General features: G+C 39.5%; 1 protein-coding gene across 4 annotated transcripts in view; it reads left to right on the forward strand.

Moving 5' to 3' along the window:
• The window catches only part of GPD2 (glycerol-3-phosphate dehydrogenase 2), a 152,856-nt gene that overhangs the window by 31,323 nt on the left and 108,517 nt on the right, over positions 1-13,016 (forward strand). The gene's annotated exons all lie outside the window — the stretch shown is intronic.

Genomic DNA, 13,016 nt, shown 5'->3' on the forward strand with positions numbered 1-13,016 from the left:
GGGGGGGGGGGGGGGGGGGGCTTGATCCCAGGACCCTAAGATCATGACCTGAGCTGAAGACAGATGCCTAACCGACTGAGCCAGCCAGGCGCCCCTCCATCTTATTTTCTTCATAGCACTTGTCATTTTCAAAATACTCAATTTGCTTCCATTTGTTTATTTGTCGTTTCCCCCAGTCCATTTGAACAGAGAACTTGCCAGCCCTTAATGCAGCACAGAGGATACAACAGGCATTCAGTCAGTCCCTGTTGAACACACGTTGCAGGAATGAATGCCCCTCCTTTCATCTTCCTTACTCGGGTCCATCCTTCAGTGATACTGTCCTGAATATTTGTTGAACTCTTGCTTTTTTTTCTTTGAGTGTACAATTTTTATCTATTACTCATCAGCAAAAAGTGTGCTTTTCATAAGCCAGTTTCTAACAAGGATTTTTAAAGTTTTTTTTAGAAGTGGCAGTTAGATTCTTTTTTGGCCCATTTATCTGTAAACTTTTCTTTAAATCCAAGAGAGTACCGAGAAATGTTCTAATTGTTTCCAGAGCAGGAGCAAACAGGCTTGTCGCATTTTTTTTTTTTTCAAGATAATGTGGATTTGTTCAGATGAGGCAAAATTGAAATACAAATTTTCTTTTCCTAATCTTGGACTACGTGCTTGTATGTGATTGGAAATCCTTCATCTTCGTAACAGACTAGTGCAGTTTGTGTTGGTTCACATACTGTGTGCAACTAACTTCAGAAATTACCTGGTGAGCAACACTGGCCTGGAACATAGGAAGGAAGGGGGAAAAGGCCCTGGAATAGATAGAGCCAGAATGTTGAAAATCTAAGTGCTGAAATGCTGATAAGTTGTTCCTTTTCCTTTCTCAGGGTTACTTACTGGTATTTTCAGCTAACGGGACTCTCATTTTTCTGACCACAGTGGTAATGAGTTAGAAGTGAGCTGGAGAGCTCAAAGATCTAAAGGGAAAATGACCATTAGTCTGATAGTTTGGAAGAAACAGGAAAACTTGTATAAAGCAGATAGAAGCAGAATTCAAATGGGAACAGTCTGTGGCTTGGGGCCACTCAGTAAAGAGGTTAATGGTGTTCCTTTTACTGTTCCTTAGGGCATCGCCCTTACAGCATAGTCTAATGTATGTAAGGATGGCTCTAAGTCATCTATAATTGAATTCATGGTTAATATATTCTTTAAAAAGACAAAGTGAACTTGCAGTTTTGAAATATTATAATTCAAAATAGTTTAGACTTTTTTTTTTTTTTTTTTTTAACTGTGAACTTCACTCAGAGCTCTTAGAAGGCAGGGATTTTCATGTTTGTTCTCAGTTGTACGTTCAGTGCCTGGCACATGTTGGGTGATCAGTCAGTAATTACTGAATGAAAAAATGAATGCAAGCTTTAATCACCCAACGTCTCTAAATAAATAGGACATCAAGGAAGTACGACCTTTAATGCATAAAGGTGTTTTCCCTGTACCCAGTGAATGAAGAACAAACATAAAATAACACACACATAGAGTTAAAATAGCTCTGGACATTTTCAAAGACACTTCATTCATAGAGGGGGCAAGGCTCAGCAAATTCAGATGATTTGCCTGACTTCACAAAGCAAGTTACGGGTAGAGACCGAATGGCAAGGCAAGTCTCCTCCACCTCGCCTTCTGGAATACACTTGGTGATTTTCTTTTTTTGCCTGGTATTTTGAGATTTTGAAAGAATATAGAGGTTTGTTGTTGTGTTTTTGTTTCTTTTCTTTTCTTTTTTTTTAGCAATAGCAACTTTAGAGAGAATATTGAGTAGAACCCTTTATCTTCTTTTGTGCATGCTGTTAGATTTTAGACTGTCAAATGCTAGGGTGTTAGCTGAGTAATGTTGGTACACAATATCTCATGCACAGTGACTAGACTTGTTTATAGTCTAGTACTTGAATGCATTCCGCTGAAGAGTGTGTGCCAGTCCTTTTAAAGAAGAAAAGAAAAATCTAAAAAGGAGAGGCTTGAAGAGGATCCCTCATTCAAATGGGGAGAATAGGATCTTATGACCAAGACTGTTGTAGCCAAGAAGACTGAGCTGGAAATACAGATTTGCTTATTATTTTGGGGTGAGGGGATGAATATTTACAAAGTGTTGTATTACTTGTGCTCCATACTTTTTAAAAAAAGATTATTAGTTTTAAAGATTAATTAATTATTAATTTATTTTAGAGAGAGAGCATGCACACACACATAGGTGTGAGGGTAGGGACAGAGGGAGAGAATCCTCAAGCAGACTCCCTGATGAGCGTGGACCCGTATTTTGGTGGGGGGCTCCATGGGGCGATCCCACGACCATGAGATCATGACCTGAGCCGACATCAAGAGTTGGCCACCCAGCTGAGCCACCCAAGTGCCCTTGTATTAGATACTTTTTAAATAAATTTTTGTTAGAAATATGAATTCTGCAATCTGCCTTTCCTCTTGTCCAATTTTTATTTCTTTTAGTGTCAGACTTTTATTTTTTTTTTAAAGATTTTATTTATTTATTTGCCAGAGAGAGAGACAGCCAGCGAGAGAGGGAGCACAAGCAGGGGGAGTGGGAGAGGAAGAAGCAGGCTCCCAGCGGAACAGGGAACCCGATGCGGGGCTTGATCCCAGGACTCCGGGATCACGCCCTGAGCCGCAGGCAGACGCTTGACGCCTGAACCACAGGCACCCCCAAGGGTCAGACATTTTTAGGGAGTGTGATCACTAAGCTAAAGAATACAATACATGTTTATTTTGACTATAGTATATCTTAGATTTTCTTTGCATCTAAGCTGTGTGTAATTTGACCCTTTGTTGATAGGTACATTTATACATGAAGTGGATTATTAGATGTGCAGGGGAGTGAATTTTAAACGCAAATTTCAGCAGGCTTCTGGGTGGGGGGTTGGGGGGTTGGGGAAAGACTAAGGGGTGTAAAAAGTGGTTGGCTTTATTTCCTGGGAATATTCTCAAGTTCAAGGAAACAGAATAACTGGTCTGCCTACCACAACATACGTGGTCTCTGTTATAATTCTCTGCTGTGTCTTGTTCACTAACAGAGCAGTAATACAGCTGTAATCAAATTTAGAACTTTTTTTTTTTTTACAATGTAAGTAAATTAAATTAACTGAAATTATTGTGCTATAACTAATTATCATAAAAATTATCAGTCATTGTTTTTTTATGAGCTCAGGATTTCATAAACTATCTTCAACAAGTATTTCCTAAAATGCATTCCTAATGACGTGTATAATGCAATTGCAACTGGAACTTTTGAAAGAACTGGTGCATTTTCTTCTCATTTGGTAATAAAAATAATGAACAAAAGCTAAGTAACTCAGTTGGCATCACCATTTTGAAGTAAGAAAACCAACTTTTCGAAGTTTTGTTTGTGCTTATTACATTTGAAGGCAGATTGTCAAACCTTCTATACTGTGACATTAAAAAAAAATTTTCAGGATAATGATCTTGGTCTCTTTAAGATTCTTTCTGAGTCTTCAAAGAAAAGTGCCTATATTCAGGATGTAGTGTTTCCTAATTCATAATGCTACATTTAATAAAAGTATAACATATTGGAAAATACCAAAAGAGATCTTTGATTAAGATCATACAAATAGAAACTCAATTAGCTGAAGCACTTTTTTTTAATAATAATATTTTTTTATTATATTATGTTAGTCACCATACAGTACATCCCTAGCTTTTGATGTAAAGTTCCATGATTCATTACTTGCATATAACACCCAGTGCACCATGCAATACGTTGAAGCACTTCTTTTTCTGAACATATTATTTCACTGAAATTTTCTTAGGGTGTATTTCTTTGGACTGTAGAGTTAAAGTTCATTATCATCCATATATGTTTTTAAAACCTTTTCATTTGATTCACAATGCCTGTGCACTGTTTTGTGGACCTAAGCCCTTTTAAAATACATTTATTTATATGGTGAGGTAGATGCTTTTTTTATGAAGCATGTTGGGGTGTGTATTCAACAGCCATGATTGTGATGACTTTATAAGGCTTTGTTATAGTTGCAATAAATTTGGATGAGAGGCTTGATATGTTTTAATGTAAAAGCAGATATTTTGAACTCTATTGTTTAGCATGCAATTTATTTTATAACAAAGGGTTATTTTTTCTTGTCTTAATTACCGAAGTAGATTTTACAACAGCATGTAAAGTCTAAAAGAGTTTATGCTGCTGAAGGAATGTGACCCATTTTTCTAACTCAACAGTAGTGTTAGTAAAGGGGGCAGAAATACTGAGAGAGGCACGGGACTAGTGTGGTCTGTTTGCCTAAAGAACTTTTTTCTTTGATTCATTGGTAACATTCTTTCCTCCCCAAGGCAGAATTAAAAGTGTTTGTGTCTGCTGTACTCTTTTAAGTGAAGATTTCTTATTATATACACATAAATGCAAGTTTCTTTAGTCTCATACTAGGCACTTTATGCACTAAATTCCTAAAACTGACTTGTGTCTTTATAAGGGATGGGCGTTTGGGGGGAAGGAATGCTCTAGATTTTCACTTTTGAGGGGCATTTTATTTTATGCCTTTCAGGATTACCTTAAATTACACATATGGTAAACAAAGAAAATTAAAGATAGGATTTTACAACTCTAAGCACAAATCTATTAACATGTCCAGGATGATAGAGTATATAGATTAATTTTAGTTTTAAAATGAATTTAAAATAGAAAAAAAGTTCACTTGCATGAACTAACTAGTTTTTCATGATTTTTAAAAGCAATTCTATGGAAAGCAAATACAATAGAAATCATTCCATTATGAATTAAACAAAGATCATTTGTATTTAATGACTATAAATCTGTTATTGGCTGAGATGGACTTCATTGATTACTTGTAATTCTATAGTGAACCTCATGGAAATAAGGGAAAAGGGTCAAGTTTGTGACTCTACTACCGGTGTGCACTTTAGAATTGGCAGAAAACATAAATACATAATATGGCAGTTGCCTTGGAAACACTATTTTTATTTTTAATTGAGCCTTACATAATAAATGAGAACTAGAGTGTGAGCGTGTCTCCTCACGTTACTCCAGGGCCCTCCTTTCTCTCTATATGTTTTTACTTCAGACAACTTTGTGAAATAAGTGCTTTAATTGGTTCTGGCTTTGCATATTAAGTTAAACAAAAATTGCACACCAGAAGGATTCATGTAATAATGTTTGAGACAAGTTTTTTATAAACAGAGACTTTTAACTGGCTCACTTTAAATTGTTGTTGACCTTGTTTTCTTTTTTTTTTTTTCTCTTGTGCCTTTTGCTTACATTTCCTAATCTCTGATTTGAATCCCAGGAGTCAGCTCACCGCTTTTCTGTGCCAGTTCCTCCCTGTCAAGCTTCCAGGCTCCTGCCCTCCTTCCAGCCTGCCCACCGGTCCTAAGCCAGACAGCCTCTTTCTCTGTCATTGTAGCTGTGCGTTTCTTCCTAGAATGACCTGACTGACCCAAAGGGTCCTGGAGAGGCGAGTGGGAAGCTTTTCCAAAGTACTTTGTGGCTGGAAGCTATGTGAACCAATATACACATAGCATTTGTCTTCTTTCATTTTCTCTTCGTTTCCTGATTTTGTTTCTCTTTTGTCTTCATTGAAATGCTCTCCCTTTGTTAAGATTTTCCCCATCTTTGGGCTGAGCCCTTCTGGCATGGGATTTCCTGGGGAAGTTGATTGGAAACAGAAAAATGGCCTAAAGCGGTCTGGTGTGAGAGAGAGGGACAAGGTTGGGGTTCGGACGCCGGCAGCATGTGACCGTGTCGCTTTAGCTTCCTCACCAGCTGTGGCCCAGAGTTTTGGACAGCCAGAATCTGAGGTTTCATTATGTTTCTAGCTCCTGTGCTGACTTTTACTTGGTTCTTTCATTTATTTTGTTTTATCAGAATACTCTTCTTAGTGACTTAAGAAAAACCCTTTCATTTGTCCTTTGATTTTTACAACTCTAGGTGGTCACTGTTACTGTTGTGTTTGTAGCTTTTAAAATATTTATAAATATAATATGATATTTTACCTTTTACATACACACACATTCATTTATTTCCATTGGGATAATCTTTTGTGGATAACTCTTGGGTCCATTTCCTATCCAGTCCTGGCTCAAACCTTTTTTTTTTTCTTAAAGATTTTATTTATTTATTTGAGAGAGAGAAATAGCAGAAATAGCAAGAGAGAGCACAAGTGGGGAGGAGTGGGAGAAGCAGGCTCCCTGCTGAGCAGGGATTTGATCCTAGGACCCTGGGATCTTGACCTAAGCGGAAGGCAGATGCTTAACCGACTGAACCAGCCAGGAGCTCTGGCCCAAATCTTTTTGAAAGTCTTTAAAGCAACCAAAAAAGGACAAATTCATTTTCAGTTTATGGACTAGGGCTCCTCTTTTTCCAGGGAACAGGCTGATGGGCCTGAGATGTTGCTTATTTTGTCCATTCGTGTCTGGCAGCTTTCAAAAAGCATGCTTGAGGGCTGACTCTGTTTCCGTGGGGTTCCCATACCGCTGTGTAAGACGTTTGTGCGTACGAGCGCCTCTCTGCTTGGCTGGGGAGGATGTGTTTGCAGACAGAGTGCTGACCTGCATCCCCACTGTGGAGTCAGCCCTGGGGAAAGAGAAGGTAGTACCTGGTGTGCTTTGACTGTTACTTGTCTGTGTAAGCACTTTCTCAGCGTGTGCTTGGCGTGCCTGATCCAGGACGTACTTTCTTATAGGGAAGTATAGAAAACATTTGATGTATCACCGACTGGAATCATCAAGGGTCTGCTTTGTTGAACCGTGTCTAATTCAAAGCACCCAGACATCTTGACTTTTATAGTTAGAACTGGGCTGCTGGATGGGAAGGTGCTTTTGTGCTCACTTCTTCTTTCACTTTGCTGTGGACTTGCTGCCAAGTTCCATGATTACAGATTTCCTCTGTTGAGGTCCTACACCCTTATTTTGTAAGATTCACGCACCCTTCCTGTAAAACACTGAATTTGTACGCAGGTGGCCCTCGAGGCCTAGTCTTCCGAGTTGTGCAGTTGTGCCTTCTGTGGGTTTGAAAAAGTGTCATGCCTCAAAATACAGGAGGGCATGGTTTTCCATGCACAGCTACAAGGTCGGTGACTGTACAATTGAAATATAGGGAGCTTCTTGCTGCCTTTGGACCTGCATATGCTTAGGTTAAGGGCTTGGAGAAGTAGCACAGGCTATAGGTCTTCAGAAGGGCGTAGAAAGCCTTTACCTCTTGCTGCATCTTCCTAGGGAACACATGTCCCAAGGAATGCGATGCTTGTGGTTGAAATTACTCTTTTAAAAATGATCTTTCAGCTAGATTCCACCCCTGCCCCCTTAAATTAATGGAGAGCATGGAGATAGGAAAGGAAATTGTTATTTCTACACAAGAGGCCAGAGGATAGGAGAGTTTGTAAAGTGAAGAGACCCAGGGCTCCTTCCACGGAGGATGATAAATCTATTTGGATGGATTTTATTTATGCTTTAATTAAGAGAGAAGCTATATGGTAGGACAGGGAGAGGAGTTTGAGTACTCTATTTGGAGAATTCAGAGGCTGGGAAGCATGCTTTTGTTCTGGAATAACTTTGGGGGTGGTTGCTGAGAGGCCCCTCAGCCTTTCTCCAGGGGTGCTTATTTCTTGTTTGTAGCTCTAAAGTGTGTGGTGAAGTTATTCAAATACATGATTTCACCTGGAGAGTAGCCTTGCTTCGGAATGGGAGGAAGCAGATGTGGTGGTGAGCCCCCAAGGACCATTTGAAATAGGATTTCATTGTTGAGGCCATTCTATAATGGGAATCCCAAAGGGTCAGCTAAGAATTTGGTTGTGCCGGGTAAGTTGCAAGGTTAACAGAAGCATGGCTCAGCAAACTCCAAGAAGTGGCAAACCCAGTGTTTGGGAGTGTTTGTTTCCCAGCTGCAAGCATGTTTTGTCGTGTGGCAGTGCTAGGCACGAGGTTCCCTGAACCAGATTTATAGCTCTGATCACTCTTGGGACTTTGAGACCATCTTTCAAATTAGTGTTTTTATTTTCTTCAGATAGATACCCAGAAGTGGAATTGCTGGATCATATGGTAGTTCATGTTTTTTTTTTTTTTGTTTGTTTTTTAAAGATTTTACTTACTTATTTGTCAGAGAGGGGGAGAGAGCACAAGCAGGGGGAGTGGCAGGCAGAGGCAGAGGCAGAGGGAGAAGCAGGCTCCTTGCTGAGCAGGGAGCCCAATGCAGGACTCAATCCCAAGACCCTAGGATCATGACCTGAGCCGAAGGCAGACACTTAACCAACTGAGCCACCCAAGAGTCCTGGTAGTTCTATGTTTAATTATTTTTTCTGTGTTTAATTTTTTTGAGGAATATCCATACTGTATTCTATAGTGGCTGCACCAATTTACAGGCCCCCCATGAGTGCATGCAGGTTCCTTTTCTCCACGTCATCAGCCCTTGTTCTCTCTCCACCTCTCTCCCTCCCGGCCCGAATGTGCATGTATGTTGATACCTAATTGTGGTTCCCATTTACATTTGCCTGGTGATGAGGGATGTTGAACACCATTTCTTGTACCTGTTGGCCATTTGTATATCTTCTTTAGAAAAATGTCTATTCATTCCCTCTGCCCATTTTTTCAATTGTATTGTGTGTTTTGCAACCGAGTGACATGACTTCTTTATGCGTTTTGCATTTTGACCCTTACCAGATACATGATTTGCAATATTTTCTCCCATTCTCATGGGAGATACATGATTTGCAGATACATGATTTGCAATATTTTCTCCCATTCTCATTTCCCATTCTCCCATTTTCATTTTGTTGATGGTTTCCTTTGTTGTGCAGAAGCTTTTTAGTTTTATGTAGTCCCACTTGTTTTCTTTTGCTTTTGTTGCCTGTGCTTTTGGTGTCAAATCCAAAAAATCATCATTAAGACCAATGTCAGGGAGCTTACCCTCTATGTTTTCTTCCAGGAATGTTATGGTTTCAGGTCTTATATTTAAATCTCTAATCCTTTTGAGTTTATTTTGGAATATGGTATAAGATAACAGTCCTCTTCCTTCCTTCCTTCTTCCCTCCCTCCCTCCCTCTCTTTCTTCCTTCCCTCCCTCTTTCTCTTCTTTTCTCTTCTTTTCTTTTCTCTCCTTTCCTTTCCTTTCCTTTCCTTTCCTTTCCTTTCCTTTCCTTTCCTTTTCCTTTTCCTTTTCCTTTTCCTTTTCCTTTCACGTGGCTGTCCAGTTTTCCCAACACCATTTATTGAAGAGACTATCCTTTCCTCATTGTATATTCTTGGCTCCTTTGTTAAAAACTAATTGACTATATATGCTTGGGTTTATTTCTGCGCTCTCTATTGATCTATAGGTCTGTTCTTAGTGCCGATAAGTTTTTAGTGCCAATATCATACTCTCGATTAATATAACTTTGAAATACAGTTTGAAATGGGGAATTGTGATACTTCCAGCTTTGTTCTTCTTTCTCAAGATTACTATTCAGGGTCTTGTGTCTATCAGAGTATTAATAACACTCAATATACCACAACTAGTTATAATACAGAGTTATAAGACAGACTTTGATATTAATTCTCCAAATTGATTGTAAGCACCTTGAGGGCAATCGATAAGTTCATAGATGTATTTGGTTGACTGCCTTTTTGTTCAGGATTTTTGTAGTTGGGCTGGTGTTCCCCTTCTGAGAATTGGAGGACTGGCACTTGTCTGAGCAAATGCAGGAGCCAGTCCTGAGTCAATGTATGTACAATTTAATTCATAGGCTATTAAACATGGACATTAGGCTATGATAACTAAGCTAATTTTGGGGTGCCTGGGTGGCTCAGTTGGTTAAGCGTCTGACTCTTGGTTTTGGCACAGGTCATGTCTCAGGGCCCTGAGATTGAGCCCCTTGTCGGGCTCTGTACTCAGCATGGAGTCTGTTTGGGATTCTCTCCTTCTCCATCTGCCCGTCTCCCTGCTCACACACTCTCTCTCTCAAATAAATAAATAAATAAATAAATAAAATCTTAAAAAAATAAGCTAATGATTTTTCTACCTCTAGTTTCTCATACTTTTAGCTGCAAAAGGTAAAGATTTATTGGTACTTTTTTCCCTTTCTTTGCTAATTTCCCTGTTGCAATTTTGCTTAGATGGAAACAATCTTTCCTCTTTGTAATCATTGTGAAAACTTTATGATGGAATGTAAGTGGGTGCAAGTTTTAAATTTCTTTTGTTTAGCAATAAAACAATGTTCTTACATTACCACAGATATTTTGTCAGAGGCTTCTTCATTGCCTTAGGGAAATCCTAATGCCAAGGACTGTACACAAGGGGTGAGTGTTTGAGAATAGGGCCTTCTTTTAGGAATAACAGCAAAACATGGTGTGGCCCTTGGGGAGAAGTTGCTATTTTGAGAGCAAAAGGCAGGGCAGAACCAATCAGTGGTTAAGAGTATAGACTGAGTTGTGGTTTTGTCACGTACTAGTCAGTGACCTTGGGCAAATCCCTTACTCCCTCTGAACCACAACTGCCTCTTTTATGAAATTAGGGTGTTGTGAGGGTGATATGAGTTGATGTATGTAGAATTAAAAGCACAGTGCCTATTACCTAGCAAATACTCAGTGAATGTCAACTATTGTCATTATAAAGTTGATGATGAGGACGACAGTGATTATGATGATCTTAGGAGAGTCAGGTGAAACTGATTTTGTGTTTTTGTTTTTGAATTACCTGTAAGAGTGATTTATTCATTGCAACTAGTAGGTGATCTTATAGATGGATTTGATCTCAGTAGAAATAATGATCCCCTAAGCATAGGTCATTTTATAAAATTACTGGGAAAAAGAAACTGTTTATTGATTGTAGTTAGTATGATCGTTGACCATGAAAAATAATATAGTAATGCAGTTTTTCATTAGTATTAGTGGCTCATTGAGAAAACCCATGAAAATATCTCCCTTAAGGAATTTTGGTTTCAGGAATCAAATTGAAGCACTATAATCAGTTGAGCAGGGAATGCGGGGACCTGCACAATTGGAAAAACTAGCTCCAAACTGAAGTGGCTGAGGGAACACCTCTGCTGAGACATTTTCCTTGACTGTGTTACATAACATCCCTCAGCTGTTTGTTGATGTGTGGTATCCTTTGTGAGGTCATCAGTGACATTATCAACAATTCAGAAGCAGTGATACTGAGTTAAAGTCAATCAGCTACAAAACTCACATCCAGGGGACCACCAGGCTGCTGTCTCTATGGGGCGGGCACATGCATTGTTTAGGTAAATAGAACTAGGTCTCTATTCTCTGTCCCTCATTGTCAGGGGAACCCCGTTAGCCTGGAGATAGCACGCTACCTCTCGACTGCTGGGGTCTCCATTGTTGTGTGATAGGCACCCATGTGAACGTGTACAAAAGCGTTAGGAATGGCGATGGTGGGCTATGACAAATGCGTGCCTTCCAAGTTGGCCTAGTTGAGGTTTTCAGTATCAGAGCAACCTTGGACGTAAGAGTTTGCTTAGGGTTGACTGAATGATGAATGGAGGCCACTAGCCATCATATATACCAATTGTTTTGCATAATTTGGGGAAGAGGGTACGTTTGATGAAGAGACCTCCAGCAGCAGAGAAACATAGGCATGCGAAATTTTTTTTTCTGGTGAGAATCTTAATAAAAAAGACGAGTCTTAGAATTTATTAGTTTGTCAGATGGAGTGAAGTCAGAGGAAAAGTAAAATATTCAGAAATGCCAACTTTTATTTTAGTATATAATTTATAGTATTCCAAAATGATTTTTCTATAGAATCACAGTTGCCAACTGCACTGAAATTCTTTGAGTTAGTGTAGTTATGCTCATAGATTCTATTCATCCTATAGGGATCCAAACATTTTAACTGTAGCATAATTTACATTGGGATACTATAAGCTCTTTATTATCCTGGGTTAAAACTGACTTCATATTAAATGCTTTCCTGAGTCATGAGATACTTGTAGAGTATAAGGTATGTTGTCGAGACAGGTCTGACCTCCACCCATTCAGGAAAATAGGGCAGTGGCTTCCTAGGGTGCGCCAGCTGCTATGGTGAATGGAAGTCTTAGGCAGGTGGAAGTGATATTGAGCAATATCAACTCTAAGTTAGAATTTTTTTTTTTAGGTGGTCACACGGTGTTATCTTTTTTTTTGTTTAGCCAAATAGAAGCTGGCAAGAGTTCTTTTGGTGGAATTTCCATTTTATGCACTTTTTTGTGTGGTGTTCTTGAAAAGTTAAAGGATATTGAAGCATTCAAAAAAACTTTTAAAAATATAATGAGTCCAATACTGCAAATACACACACACAGACACACACGTATACTTAATATATATATATATATATATATTTCAAGGTGAGAAGAAAGTCAAGAGCTAACACAATGCAAGACTTTATTTAGAAATATATAGCAAGGGGCACCTGGGGGGTCTCAGTCATTTAAGCATCTGACTTCTGATTTCCCCTCGGGTCACGGGTCATGATCTCAGGGTTGCACTCTTCGCTGGGCATGGAACCTGCTTGGGATTCTCTCTCTCCCTCCCCTTCTGCCCCTCCCTTCCCCCTCCTTTTTTAAAAGATTTTATTTATGTATCTGAGAGAGAGAGAGTGTGAGTATGCCCAAGCCAGCAGGAGAGGGGGGTAGGGAGGGTCGGTTGGGGAGGAGAGGCAGAAGGAGAGGGGGAAGCAGACTCCCCACTGAGTAGGGAGTCCAACATAGGCCTGGATTCCAGGACCCTGAGATTATGACCTGAGAGGAAGGGAGAGGCTTAACAGGCTGAGCCACCCAGGTGCCCCTCTCCCTCCCTCTCTCTCTCTAAAACAAACAAAAGAGCGCTTGATATGGAGAGTTTCCCCTTGAAATTGTGGTGCCCTGCAACCCTGGCTAGAAGAAAACTTTTTTTTTTTAATTAAGTTCCCTTAATGAAAGGAATTATAGCAGTCACTAGGAATTATCTTCTTTCGCTTTGTGAAAGGATCAAGGCATGGTTTCCTTTGACTTCAGTCTGTCAAGTGTAGACGCTTAAGGACA

This window comes from Ailuropoda melanoleuca, chromosome 2, assembly GCF_002007445.2.
Source record: "Ailuropoda melanoleuca isolate Jingjing chromosome 2, ASM200744v2, whole genome shotgun sequence".
NCBI lineage: Eukaryota > Metazoa > Chordata > Mammalia > Carnivora > Ursidae > Ailuropoda > Ailuropoda melanoleuca.